At 35.3% G+C, this 13,853-nt stretch overlaps 1 long non-coding RNA gene across 1 annotated transcript; it reads left to right on the top strand.

Annotated features, from left to right (window-relative positions):
• The first annotated feature begins 4,499 nt into the window (after positions 1-4,499).
• Positions 4,500-13,242, top strand: LOC109459737 (uncharacterized). The gene is made up of 3 exons (XR_002139436.2): positions 4,500-4,746; positions 5,685-5,856; positions 12,977-13,242. It is a non-coding gene; the product is annotated as an uncharacterized LOC109459737 (long non-coding RNA).
• Positions 13,243-13,853: the final 611 nt, after the last annotated feature.

Genomic DNA, 13,853 nt, shown 5'->3' with positions numbered 1-13,853 from the left:
TATTGTGGGTTTTGAACTTAACCTAAGAAGATCATAATGATGTCAATAGAAACACAAGGTTTGAAGGTGGAGGAAGCTATCACAAGAGGGAGGGAAAATGTCGCAAGGCAAATGAGAGAAAAATTCTAAAGTATGTTCGAGAACAGTGAATTAATAGATTATTTTGGATGGATCATAAAAGTTGTGAAGAGTAGTTTGGGAAGACAAAACGGGAAAGGTATGCTGCAGCCAGTCCATACAGATGTTTAAATGAAATGCTCTGGTTGTTATAATTTATCCTGTAGGGAACAGAGAAAAATTAGAGCAATAAAGTAAAGTGACTTGAGTTGCAACAGATAAGCTTTTAGCTCTGAATAACAGCCCCATGTAAATTAACTTACCTAATGTATAAAGGCTTTAAATGTAAGTGGTCTATTATATTCTATAAGAGTTACTAGAGACAGTGTGGTTAGAGGTTAGCAGAATCAATCGCTCAGTCATTTCATTAAAGACCAGAGACTTTCCATCAATCTGCTTCATCACCCCCACGTGCTGATGGCATCGCCCTTCCTGAATGACAGGTGGCCAGTTCTAAGCTCCACATGCAGAAAGCTGATGGCCCATTTAAAACAGGGACACTTTCAACCTTGAATCTCTTTTAATCCATAAGAAAAACTTTTCCCAGAAGACTACAGACTTCCCATCAAGTCCAATTTGTCACAGGCCATGACAAAAACAATCATATTGAGGGAAATAAAACAAACACGACCGACTTGGACTGATCATGATGAACCTGAAAAGACTACAGAGAGTTATTGTTACCAGGACAAAGGACAGTAAACACCAAAGCAGAATTGAGCTTGCCCAGGAAAGAGGAAGAAGGTGGCATCTGGCATTTCAAAAGTATGTAAGACTTATGGGAGGAGGAGATATTGGCAATAAGCTGGTCAATAAAGGGTCTATTTTAAGATTTGCAACAAGGGCCTAAATTAAGACAGTAACTGAGGAACAAAAAGATGAGATTGCTTCAAGGGACTCTGAACAAGTTAAATAGAGAGAACTTGTCAAATGGATAGGCAAACAGTTGGTGACTGAGAGTAGAAATGGCTTGAGTGATGGTTTTAGAAGGTTTGGAATAGTATTAGGTTGGTGCAAAAGTAATTGCGGTTTTTACAGTTATTTTCAATGTTTTAAACTGCAATTACTTTTGCACCAGCCTAATAGACATATTTAATGTAGAGATAAGGAATACATAAGAGAGGCATATGGACATTGAAGGTGCTGTGCAATGTTTGGATATATTCATTTTAAGGGGCTACTAAGGTACTCAATAAAAATTTTCTATAAATATCTGAAACTGTAGCTCAGGAGAATATATGGGCTAAAAATAAAATTTGATAATCAAGCACATATATGTAATTATTAAAATTGGGACTCTAGAGCTCTTTAAGGAAGGGAAATTATTTTAAAACAAATAGATTCAAGTAAAGAAATCAACAATGACCTGTATTTAGGGAAAGTTAAAGGAGAAGATGCTAAAGAGGATACTTAGAAACTGTAGACATACAGTTAGAAGAAAATCTAGATTATGTGTTGTAGTTATCATAAGTTGTTACAAGTTCATGTACTAAAAAGGGCTGAGAAATCTGTGATGAGTCATTTGTGGCCTTATTCACTATTTCAGTAGAGTTCACAGAGGACATACCGGATTATGGTGGGTTGAGAAATGAGTGGGAAGTAAAGACGTAGGAGCAGTGATTGTTGGCTACCTTTAACTCTTTGAGAAATTTGGTAATGAAAGAAAAGACAGACATTGGATGCAAGCCCAGTGATTTTCTAGTTTGATAATGTTGTTTTATTCTTGTTGTTTTTTTAATATAATGATAAATGACCCCTGATCATGATTAAATGTTGTACAAAAAGAACAAGAAGGAAATACCAAAAAGAAAAAAAAAAAAAATACAAGACTAAAAATTAAATTGCTCTTAGAGGCAGAGAATGAAGATTAAAAGCACAGTGATAAGCTTCAGAATGGAATCGGTTTACTTATTGTAAAGAGAAGACAAATAATAGCTGATTATTTTCTAGTATAAATAAAAAGGGAAAAGATATTTAGAATATTAGAAGAGGATGGAGGAATAATTGCAGAGAACACCACCCCATTCCCCTGTAAAAAAAAAGAATGTGTTTTAGTTCCTCTTTTTATTGCATGGATTTGTTTTTAACATTTGTAGTCATACTGTGGTTACCTTTTGGGAACTATCCCTGCGTGTGTACATGTTCATAGATGGAAAGCCGATAAATAAAGAAACTTCAATCTAGCAAAACAAAACATTATGTGTTTGAGGAAAGGAAGAAATACACAGAGAAAAATCACACGAAAAAAAACTAAAGAGTAATATAAGTCAAGCAACAGGGAGGGTCCTACAATCTACACATGTTAGTAGATTATTATTAATTATAATCTCTGTCCCAGTCAAGCAGTCAATCAATGCCCACGCAGCAGCCTGTTGGCAGCTGCCAGGTTGGCTTGCAGTACTGACGGAGATTCATCTGAAATGGAGACAAAGAGCCCCAGTGGAGTTGGCAAGTTTATTACATTCACAGACAACAAAACCATAGCCAATGGTGCCAGCTCCTCACATGCCTAGTTCTGTAGAAGGAGCCAGATGAGAGACAACAAGACAGGGGAGCCTCTGTCTTTCGGGAGCCAACTCTAAACCACAGTCAAGCATTTTAATAGTTTAGAGCTGTACCCAAACGAGAGTGAGATAGAAAGTCTCAGGCCTGACAGAATTAAGGAGATGGATGACAAAATGCCTCCTAGCAGCCACTTGTGAGATACAAGAACTGGCCTGACAGCTCCTCACAAGACTGCTTATCTCATCGCATGTTCCACTATGCGATGCGTTCCACAAACGCAGGTTCAGGCTGCGTTTGTGTCTTCCCTATGTGACCATGGTGGAGCCATACTGCATGCAAGAGACTTTGCTGTTTACTCATCACTTTCTTCAAAACCTTCATTTTTAAATGTCTCTTATGCTGTTATCTCCAGGAACAACTATTATTTCACAAAGATGAAATTCACGTGACTTGATGCTTTTACTTAACAAAGACACTGGCATACCTTGATTTTCTCCTACACAATTCCTACGGTATAACATCTGTCGTTAAAAGAATAAATGAATGTATTTTCATACCTTTGTCAATGGGAAGTGATCAAACCTCTATATTAATGGCTCACATCAAAGACATTAGTCTAAACCACAAGCATAAAATGAAGAGCCATATTCAAATAAAAAGAAAGACTGTTAACAGTTGAAAATAAGAACAAAAAGACGTGCATGCAGAAAGAACTACTAATCAAAATTACCCACTCAGGATTTCTTGCAGAGGGAAATGCAGAGCAGCTTAAAATGAATGAACAGCTCAATGAGCAGGCAAATGAGAATGATTAGAAAAACACATTCTCCTACATAAAAATAGAAATATGTAAAATAAAGTATAAGTGCATTTTATACACATTTGGTTAGTTCTTTTTAATGGATTCTGGCTTTTTAGCTATTTTTTAAATTTTGTATTTTAAAATTCTTAGGTTGACTTATTGATTCCTCAATTGCCTTTACTCATTTCTGTTCCTACCACTAAAAAAACAACATATAAACCTTTCTGCTTGACTCCAGATCCATCTCTAAAGGAAAATATAAACAAAACTAAGAGAACATCTGCACCTATTTACATGCATGTTTATTAGGGTTCTCAAGAGAAACAGCACCCTTAGGATACATATACTTGTATACATATGAGGTTGGACAATTAAGTTGGCAAACTCATCCTAGAAAAACTGCTACACACCTCATTGCTGAATATCACTACAGTCACCTTCAAGGTACTCCCTTTGGGAAGCTATGCATCCATGCCAAAATGTAGTCCACCCTTCAAAGCAATTTTGGAACTCTTTTTATGGAATGACCATCAGAGCTGTCATCGTACTACACTTGATGTCCTGAATGTCATCAAAATGTCTTCCTTTCAATATTTCCTTTATCTTTGGGTAAAGAAAGAAGTCATTGGGGGCCACATCAGGTGAGTAGGGAGGGTGTTCCAATACAGTGATTTGTTTACTAGCTAAAAACTCCATCACAGACAGTGCTGTCTGAGCTGGTACACTGTCCGGATGCAAGAGCCATGAATTGTTGGCAAAAAGTTCAGGTCATTTAACTTTTTCCACGCAGCCTTTTCAGCACTTCCAAATAGTAAACTCAGTTAACTGTTTGTCCAGTTGGTACAAATTCATAATGAATACTCCCTCTGATATCAAAAAGGATAGCAACAACACTGCAACAAGTTCACAAACTTAACTGGCAGACCATGTGTGTGTGTGTGTGTGTGTGTGTGTGTGTAGGTATATATACACATGCATATATATATATATAAATTTCCATATATATATATATATATATATATATATATATGGAAATTTATTACAGAAAATGGTTCACATAATTATGGAGGCCAAGAATTCTCACAATAATCCGCCTTATGAAAGCTGGAAAACCAGAAAAGCTGGTGGTATCACTCATTCTGAATCCAAAGGCCTGAGAACCAGGGAGCCACTGGTGTAAGTTCCAGAGTCCAAAGATCCGAGAACCTATCACTCTGATGTCCAAAAACAAGAAAAGATGGACTGAACTTCAGCTATAGCACTTTGGGAAAACTGAGTACCACTGTGTGAACCTGGAGACAGACATAATGAAAAGGAGCAAGGTAAGATAAGATGATAAGAACTTCCCTGAATTGGTGATTATCTTACAGAATATAGCAGAATATGTTCACTGGATTTAATACATTTTATCTCTGTGCTTTTTCAAAGTCGCATGAAAAATCAAATACTAGTTCCAGTATTTTGTGTTCTATCATGTTAGTTTCAGAGAAAACACACAATGATGCTTAAAAGACATTTTCTAATACTTAATGATGTAATTAGAGACAATTTAAACACAGAAATATCTCTGTAAACATACTATTATTACTATTGTTTTATTATAAAGTCATCGTTGCTATTAGCTGACTTAAAATACCAAACATGATATTCTTTCTGTAGCAATGAATTTTAGGAAACCTCACATGTAACATGCAGTTTGTGGTTGTTGTTTTTTCCCTCAGGAGAATTCTGTCTCTAGTTTTCAGTCTCACAAAGTTTGAGTAATTAGTATAAATAGATAGCTCGCATACTGAGGGGCTTTGGAACCAAAGATTTTTTTGAAGTTTTTTGTTACCAGTGATAAGAGAAAAGAGTACATTTCTTCTGCTACTTTTAATGAGATTTAATTATTGTTTTGAAAAGGAGAGTACCGTAATATGTGCTCACAGGCAAAGGTATATTATTTTAGGAAATACATGAAGAAGAAAGGGTTTTTATTGCATTTTTATTCATTTTAGTTCAAAAACATTTTTAAAAAACTTCTATAAAAATGAAAAATTTGAAACCTAAAGTTCTGGAATTTACTATGTTAGCTATCTTGCCAATTTAGCAGTGCACTGTTTTCCAAACCTTATGGCGATAATAAAATGGCATGGGAAAAATGCTAAAATATTCCTGTCTTGTTTCTTTATTTTCTCCTCTTCATCTTTCTTCATTTTCATAATCTTTCCAGTTCCATTCTATTGTTTTCTCCTCATTTTCCTTTTTGTTGCATTTCAAGATCATTTTAAAAAGGCATTTTGAATAACAGAACAGCCACATGGAGACCAGCCCTACTTCTCAGTATAGAGGGAAAACCTACAGAACAATGAGTCCAAACGTAACTATTAAGGGAACAGCCTGTGTTATGGACACATCTCCACTGTATGACTCAACCAGAAAGCAAGCAATGGGTAGGTATTCATCTCAACAGAGAGGCCCCTACTTCTGCTTTGCACGCTTTGGTGGTGATGTTCATAGCTGTAATTCCTCTAGCATACTATCCTGCCTCTCTCAGTGCCTGACTGGGGGTGGGGGTGGGGGACACTGGAGAAAAACCTCCATCGGCCTCTTTTCTGCGTCCACTGCACTGTTTCTTAGTTACTCCCACTGTAGTCTTCGCTTTCACCCAACCATCTCATTCTTCTGTCGGTGGCATTAAATTGATACCATTGTGGAAAATAAATAATATCTGGTTGTCCATGAAGTCTAAGATCTCTCATGTGAGGATAGAACATAGCCAAATTGCTATAGTTTTAACGATTGCTTTTCTGTCATATATTAAACTTCTTTAAAAAAAAAACACGGAAAGTGACTAGAGATCATTTAAATAAGGTTAAGTATTTTAAAGTGAATCAAATTATAGGGGAAATAGAATTCAAGAAATAAATATATATCATTATAATTTGGTATTTCAAGAGGCTCTTGGACTCTTATTTAAAGTCTTGGAATCTTATTTAAAGTCTATCCATTTTAAGTGTCAGAGAACATAAAAGCCAAAAGGAAATTTTTCATTTTAATCCTTTGGCCTATAACAAGCAAGGAGACTGAAAGAACAAAGATATGAACAAAAGAAAATAATCCAGGCACAGCCACTGAGCAATGACAAATTCCTCCTGAATCATAGAAGACAAGAAAATTTAAAAGATTGATAACTCTCAATGTAGTATAAATCATATTTTCCATCTATCAACCTGGGCCTATCTATCTGTATTGTTACTGAAGAAAGTATCATTTTTTTTGACAAGCGGTTGCTCTTAGCAACAAGTCATCCTGATATTTTCTTTGATTATAGCTAAAGAGCAATATCCATTCTTGTTACAGGGGTGTAAAGTATAATTTAAAGCTCATTAAAAGTGTAGCAGGTGTTCACGTTTAAAGTGCAAAAAAAAAAAATAGAGGAAAGAATTTCTCTATGGCTGAGCTGTCAGTGCTCTAAAAGCCTAATTTATTTTGCATAACCTTTTAGCAAATAGACATGATTATAATAGAGAGAAGAGAAATGGAAACAATATATGCAGAAAAGTAAAGGGACTTAGCCTTTTGATTTGACCTTGATTCCCAGCCTTTGAAAATATTACAGTCTTTTAACAATTGCAGCTTTGACATATAACACACTTTTCTTCCCAGGAGATAGAAGTTCCTCAGACATTTCCTTAGCATAAAAGCTTCTGTAAAGTAGAAAATGAGTAGGTGCATAAACTGAAACAGAGTCAGTTTATATTCATTGCAAAGCAGGGAAGAGAATGAATGTTCAATCGTCCAGTCCTTTCACGGGTTCGTTTTTCATGTGGAAAGCTCTTACTCTGCAGAGAGAAAATTTAAACTCGAATTCAAAAGTGAGTAAAAGTCCAGCAATTGGAATTATTTCTCAGTACCTCCCATTGCTGGCACAAATTAGGCAAATAGTGAGAAAAAGACCAAAGTACATCAGATATAAACAGAGAACTGAAAAAAAAAAAGTTATAATTGTTAACAAAATGACACTATTTGAGCTGCAGATTTGCATTGCCCTTTCAACCAGTAACTCTAATGAAAGCCCAGGATTGTTGGAGCTCACTGGAGTTTGAATAATTCAAGGTATTAATATTTTCCTCCTTTTAGGTAAAGGAAAGAACTGTATTTTTTAAAGGCAAGGATGTATAAAGAGGAAGCTGTGGTATTCAGGAAAGAATAGAGAAATATAAAACACAACTTGATTGTGAGAGTTTGGATATTACTTTCTGGGATTTAAGGTTGTTGTTAAAATTAACTTTTTGAAATATAATAGGCAAATATTTATAGCAATGCAAATAAAAATCTGAAAGTAAAATTCCAAACCATCTTAATAAAACCCAAAATGGTTTGAGGAAGAATGCAAGCCCAAGTGTGCTAGAGACCTCACTGACTCCAGTATGTGGGGTAGAAGGGACGGTCAGAGAGACTGTCTATTTTCATTTCTTACAAAAGAAGTTTACATTTAAATACAATTTAAATTATGCAAGAATTAACAATAGGCATTTGCTTCCTTTTTCTACCAATGTCATTGGAGAAACCAGTGTGTTAAAAAATATGAAGTAACTATCACACATGTATCGAGGAGTTTAGTGCAGAGGTTCTAAAAAAGTATTTTGTTTGTCTAGAATAATGAGCCAATAATTTATCTAAAAACAGGAATCTACATACCACTGAACAATTAGATCTTGGAACACTGGGGTTGCAGGCCAAATTTGTTTGTATACAAAAATCACCAGAGTTGAGAAACAATTGTCACTCTCCATCTCGCCCATTGGAAACGATCAATGTCTTCCTAGCAGGTAATCATAGGTTGCCACAATGACCCTTTTCACCAATGTTACCACTTATCTTCATGCAGCTTCATGCTTTTCTTTGCTTGCTTATCCTCAGTGCATGTTTGAATTTGTCACTTGTAACAAAGGACAAAGTGTTTTTATTTATTATTAATGAAGTCCCAATTTGTTTCCTTCATGCTTTCCAATTTTTTGCACATAGAAATGAATAAGTAAATATTTGCAGAACTGCACTGAACTTTTCAGTCATGACAACAAGAAAGCACTATTTCAAATAATGCACCATCCTGGGGCATCTAGCTTTGAAATTTTTAAAGATGATATAGTTCCATATTCTATGAAGGAATATTTAGGATCAATCAGTTTGACTTCAGGCAATGTATACTGCCGTGGCCATTCTTATATTTCATTGTAAGTGAACTTCAACAAACATTTGTCTGGTTGTGAAATAAACACATAACGTACTTAAAATTGCAAACTACAAAACTAACTCTTTGCAGTAGATATTTATTAATCTGTATTTATCAGAAAATAATCTGACATGTGGACTTCACCTTTTTTGAAAACCTGGTGTCAAGAATGCCCACTTGTGTCAAATTAGCATGGGTATTAGAAATCACCCTTTATTTTCTGCCCCCCATAAAACAATATGATCATATTATTACCCGTCCATGGGTTCTCAGCAGATTTTAGTTGCGGGTCCCTAGCAGTGTTGTTTAGAGGTCCGCACTGTGAGTATTCCAGCGAGGTGAAATGTGCCCTCTAAAAAGAATATGCAAAATAGCAATACGGTTTTGGAAGTTGACACTATACTCCGTGAGAGACAAAGCTCTCACAGGGGATTAATAATTCCAAATGCTCTATAGCGATGTTAATGAGAAACCAGGCCTTCAAAAATGTCAAAAATTTATTGAAAAACCTTTATCATAATTGAAGTAGGGATAGTTATATTTCATTATAACATATTTTCGGCCACCAGAATTATAGCATACTTCTCTTGAGGGCCATCTCTTTTATTTGTTTTAATATAGAATAAAAAAATCTTTCATCACAACAGTACTACTAAGTAGGTTATTCATATAAAATACATCAATGTGTCCCCAAACTATCATTATAAGTAAAGGGTCTCCTTAGATTTTATACTGGATGCATATTTAATTATTTACCAGTAGTAGTTTGCACTGGATATACTCTGCTTCTGTTACCCAGTTTCTAAAACTACTTTTTTCCCCTAGTCTATAAGTAGTGCATGCTCATTAAATAAATTTTCTAAATACAGGATGATAATGTCTATATCCCTGAAGATAATGTTTAGGACCCCAGGAAAATGCAGTTATATAGCAATTCAAGGTTTTATAGTAGGCAAAAGGGCCCCTGTACAAGTAATCTCTATTGACTCCAGCACTTATATATAGTATCACAAGGAAATCAACAACAGAAATGTGGTACGTAAAAGGACTACAAACCTCCCACTAAAAAGGAAATAGAATATTTTGTTACTAACATCAAAACTTTTATAACACAATGAAATAATGGGTCTAGGTAAGGACCTTCAACAGCTAGGAAAATCATTAGGCAAAATTTTGATGATGAACTTTATAACAACGAATCAAACTGCCATCACCTGAAACCATGATCCATGCTACTATCACATTAAAGTGAAATGTTACCAGAGGGAGGCAAAAGTAGAGAACAAACATGATATAACCGATTATAGATGGTACTGCTGTGTGTGAGGACAAAATGCCCATCTCTATCCATAAAGTCAACATAGAATAAATATTTTGGGGATGGTGTAGAAGGATGGCTGATAAAAGCAAAGGGAGAGTTGCCTTTATCCCAGGTTGTGGCTCAGGGTTCTGCCAACCTCATAAGGAAGCCCTGTGTCTTACCTAGAATGTGAAGCATCGATTAACAATGGAGGAAAAACATTTATAATTTGATAGGCCAGAATTCAGCCTTATGAAACTTGTGAATGCACTAAATTGTTGCAAGGAAAAAGCCAACACTTCCTGAGCTGGGAGCCTTGTTGGATCGAGGGGAGAGGGGAAAGGAGTTGCCCACAAGTGTTTAGAGAGCCCAGAAAATCAATTGAAACCATTAACCACCCCCCCACCCATGTTTTGTACAATGAAAGTTCAATGTCCACTTAAACAATCTATTTGTTTAAATTAATCATTGATTTCTCAAACAAGCCACTGTCAATGACTTTTGGCTAGGGTTTGCATGTTTGCTAAACTCACTTAGATGAAAAACAAGTCTGTGTACAGGAGGAAACCTTTTACTTGTTAAAGGGAAAAATATCCACAGCTATATTAACAGAAGCTAAATAGCACATCAAAGAAGAACCCAATTCATAAGCTTCTGGTATGTGTTTTTTATAGCTGTTAGCCTTTCCGCTCTCTTTGCTGTTTATCTCTAACACTTGCCACATTTTCTTCCCATTTAATTTCCAATTTATTCACTATTATGTTTAAAACATAAACCTACAATTTACTTCTTCTCCTTTACCTCAAAATCTGAACATCATAGTCCACAATTCCCTTCTGATTAAAGTTCTCCCTCTAAATTAGTTTTCTTGGTGTTCTCTACAGCCTGAAGCAGTTTTTCATACCATCTTCCTTCAAAATAGAGAGTCTTAATTGCAAGATAGCAGGCATTTTCTTTTCTTTTCTTTCCTTTTCATTTTTGTTTTTTTGTTTGTATGTGTTTTTTGTTTGTTTGTTTTGTTTTCAATGAGCAAGCTTATCACCCTAACAGAAGACTCAAAGTGCGATGTAGCCCTTCTTTTCCTGACTTCTTCTTCTGCCCTTCATTCTGTACTCTAGCCATCCTACTCTGGGCTACACTCTTTCAAAAAGGAAGTTCCTCCTCTGGAGATGCCCCAACCTTTCTCTATATCTAAGAAGTATATGGAGTCACCGCTTAACACTCATCTATTGCCCTATGGAGTTTTGGATATAATAATACCTCTAATAAGGGCAATGGTGGCAACATACAGGTATGTGTAACACTGCAGCAGATTCCACACTTAAGGTATCTTTCCAGCAATCTCATGAGCAGGTTCTATGATTAACTCAGTTTTGCAGAGGAGGAAACTGGAACTTAATGCAGTTTAGTAAATTCCTCAAGGATGTGACCCTATGTCAACCTGACTGTGATCTCCCATGTTTGCAGATTCCCCTACCACCCCCTTCCATATGCACAAGTCCCCCTTCATCCTTGTATGGGCTGCCTAGGACCATTTGCTTATTCTAAGCAAAACAAATAGTATTGTGTGTCTTGAAAGCTAATTAGCCTGAAAATATGTATTCAGGTAACTAACCAGTCTTAGATCTGAAACTTACACCTAAAGTCCATATTCCATTTATCCCTTAGAATGCCATATAGGCTTGACTTTCCTTACATGCGCTCACACATTCTTAGTTGATAGCCTGTATCATACCCTCCCTCCATGGGAAGTTACCATACAGATACCCTGTGGATTAGGGGCCATGCATATCAATGGGAATGTACACATTAATTGAATTAAAGCAATCAGAATACGTTTATTCTGCTTTCTTTAAAACTAGCTAAGAAAGGTGAACTTTAGCATTGTTTGTAGTTAAATATTCTTTTCACCTGTTTTCGGCCAATCCTTTTTATAACACCACTGTTCTCTGCTAATCCCCTATGGCCACCATTGGTAAATGACCTTTAATGGTATATTATTGGAAATTAAGTCTTTAAATACCACATAAACCAGACAAAGCACACAATTCTAATTGCAGATAATTTCATAAGCACAATGAAAAGACTAATTGCATTCTCACTTAGACTATGACTGTACCACCTCATTTCCTCAGATATTTTTCTACTTCCGACAAAAATACTTTAAAAGGAAAAAAAATCACAAGAGTAAAAAAGGAGAGTAAGAGAGCAAGAATAATCACTAAACAGAATTTTAGCATTAGCATATAACAAGTTTATGTCCAAAATTTTATTTTGAATACATTTCTATAAGTGTCTCCCATGTTACTGTCTACTCTTAGGAAATATTTTAATGAACTTACAATTTTTCACCAAAAATAATTACTGCAGCTTACTCAACTTTTTTCCATATTACTTAGTATTTAGGTTGTTATTAATTCCTGTTTGTGTTACTATATATTTATGTAATTAAGAGCTTTTATTTAGAAAAAAAAACTTTGGTATTTAAAATCAGATTTCCCATTCAAAAATAGGTCAATTGATACAAACATTTTTAAGACATACTACATATTTAAAGACTCTCAATTCTAAAGATGTTATCTCTCTCGCGCTCTCTCTCTCTATATATACATATGTGTGTGTGTGTGTTTGTGTGTATATAGGTATATATATACATGTTGTTTTATTTTGTTTGTTTGTTTTTTTTCAATGAATTAGGCCATTAAAAATGAGTTACAAGTACAGAAATCAGTACTCAAAGTTCTCGTCAAAAAAAAAGAAAGTGATTAACATTACACGCACATTAGAAGACATTTTGAGGTTTTCAGATTTTGAGAAAGAATTGAGTTCACACTCCTCAGCCATTTTTTTAAATATTCACATAGACAAGTCACTTACCACATTTAAATTCTCCTAATATCTGAAATGTGAATAATAATGATTCTATCCCATACTTGTGTTTTAAGTAGTAAATGATGTAATGATTTAAAGGGCACAGAGAAATGCTGGGTATGTCATGAGGCCTCATTAAATGTATGTGATTTCCAACTTAGAGGATCACTGTGACATAGAGCTCAGAGGGATGTGCTCTGAGGAAAAGTTGCCTGAGTTTGAATTCCAGATCTGGACCAGCTGTGTGACCTTCAGCCAGTTATTTGAACTCTCTGTACCTCTGTTTCTTCAGATGTGAAAACTAGAATAACCATAGCACTTAGAGCTAAGGGTCATTCTCCGTATCACATGAGATCAAAATTGTCTACAATAAAGTCTGGCTTATAGTAAACACTGAATAAATATCATTTTTCACTAGAAATAGCCCATAGTATCACATGATTTTCTACTCTGCTTTTAACTAGTGGCTCTCTTCATTAACAGAAAACAGATTGGTTGAAGTAGTCACAAAGAAAAAAATTGCTTGATTTAAATTTAAAAGACTACACGGTGTCACCAAATAATGCAATAAATGTTTAAGTAAAAAAGGATTTATTAGAGTAAAACACACATTGCTGTGAATCACTCTCAAAATATTCCCCCTCACTTTGAACACATTTATCCCATCATTCTTGCTACTTTCTGAAGCATTTCTGGAAGTCCTCTTTCATGAGTGTCTTTAGTTGTGCTGTCATGGCTGCCTCTATGTCCTGAATCAATTCAAAATGTTTACCTTTCATGGTCATTTTGACTTTGAGGAAGAGTCAGAAGTCACATGTTTCCAGGTCTGGTGAATAAAGTGAATGAGGACATACCATAGTATTTTATTTAACAGAAATTGCCTCATCAGAAGTGATGTGTGACATGGAGCATTGTCATGATGGAGGATGATTTACAGCACACTTTACAACACATCGTCTGTCAACTATAGCTTATACCCGACTGACTGCACCGAACAAGTTGAAATTCATCACATACTATTACTAAGGTTTGATGCTCTG

The sequence above is a fragment of the Rhinolophus sinicus genome, linkage group LG07, assembly GCF_036562045.2.
Source record: "Rhinolophus sinicus isolate RSC01 linkage group LG07, ASM3656204v1, whole genome shotgun sequence".
Taxonomy (NCBI): Eukaryota; Metazoa; Chordata; class Mammalia; order Chiroptera; family Rhinolophidae; genus Rhinolophus; species Rhinolophus sinicus.
This window is presented reverse-complemented; position numbering and strand designations above follow the sequence as displayed.